General features: G+C 36.6%; 1 protein-coding gene across 1 annotated transcript in view; it reads left to right on the forward strand.

The window, feature by feature from the left end:
* Nucleotides 1-1,218, forward strand: part of DNAAF6 (dynein axonemal assembly factor 6) — a 60,155-nt gene that overhangs the window by 4,645 nt on the left and 54,292 nt on the right. The window lies entirely within an intron of this gene.

Consider the following 1,218-nt stretch of genomic DNA (forward strand, 5'->3'; position numbering starts at 1 on the left):
AAAAAAAAAACAACTCACTGCCATGGAGTCTATTTCGATTCATAGCGACCCCTCCTTGGGTTTCCAAGGCGGTATCGCTATGGAAGTAGATTGCCCAACCTTCCTTCCAAGGAGTGGCTGGTGAGTTTGAACTGCTAGCCTTCAGGTTAGCAGTCAAATGCCTTAGCCACTACACCACCAAAACTTATATAATATATATATATATGTTGTTGTTATGGGCCATTGAGTTGTCTCCGACTCATGGTGACCCCTCCTTAGATTTCCAAGGCAGTATCACTATGGAAGTAGATTGCCCCACCTTCCTTCCAGAGAGTGGCTGGTGGGTTTGAACTGCCGGCCTTCAGGTTAGCAGTCAAATACTTTAGGCACTACACCACCAGAGCTCCCTATATAGAAGGCTCTAATTCTGTTGGTCATTATCACAGTTACAGGAAGAAGAGCAGGAGGAGGAAGTGAAATTCATTAATTTAGCTAATTGTAAAAGATTTTATCTGGAAAAAATGTTTAGAAGAATGACTAAAATGAGGTCTGAGGATAGTTTTAAATTTCCTGTTATTATTGCTATATATAATCAAGACTCTACTCGCCTTTTTTGAGAGATTCATTCCATGGAAAACTAGTTCAAATTTGGATACATTTATGTGCAGCTTGTACTCTTGATAATGTGGGTCTAATAATCTCTGAATTTGGAGGGCAGTGATTCATATGCAAAGAGTTACATATAAATCTATAGTTAAACTTTACAAAGCCCATGCTAGATTGAAGCAGACAATTTCAAAAAAGAGGGAAGAATTGAAAAACTGACGATCAGATGCATTTCTGGGAATGCTTACAAGGACCTACAGGAATATTCTTTACCTGAAATATGTCTTCATTTACTGATCCAATAATTGGAACAGATATAAACTGGGCTTTTGCATGACTACTGGTGCCTATCTCCTTTTAAACATTTAAAGATGACATGGAAACCCAGGTATGTGCTCAGTTCTGCATTAAGGACAAGTGATAGTAATTTTCTTTAAAGCTCATGTTTACATGGGGTGAAGACTGGGTTAAAAAAATGATCATAGTAGCCACCATTTTCTGTTTCTTTAGTTGATATTACATTTTTTTCCTTTGTTTTTTCTTTTTTTACAAATGCATTTTATTGAAATATAATTTATGTACAGTGAAATACACAAAACTAAAGTGACATGGGTCAATGCAGTTTTTTTTTTT

The sequence above is a fragment of the Orycteropus afer genome, unplaced genomic scaffold (assembly GCF_000298275.1).
Source record: "Orycteropus afer afer isolate SDZICR_OR568_19922 unplaced genomic scaffold, OryAfe1.0 scaffold00336, whole genome shotgun sequence".
Lineage (NCBI taxonomy): Eukaryota > Metazoa > Chordata > Mammalia > Tubulidentata > Orycteropodidae > Orycteropus > Orycteropus afer.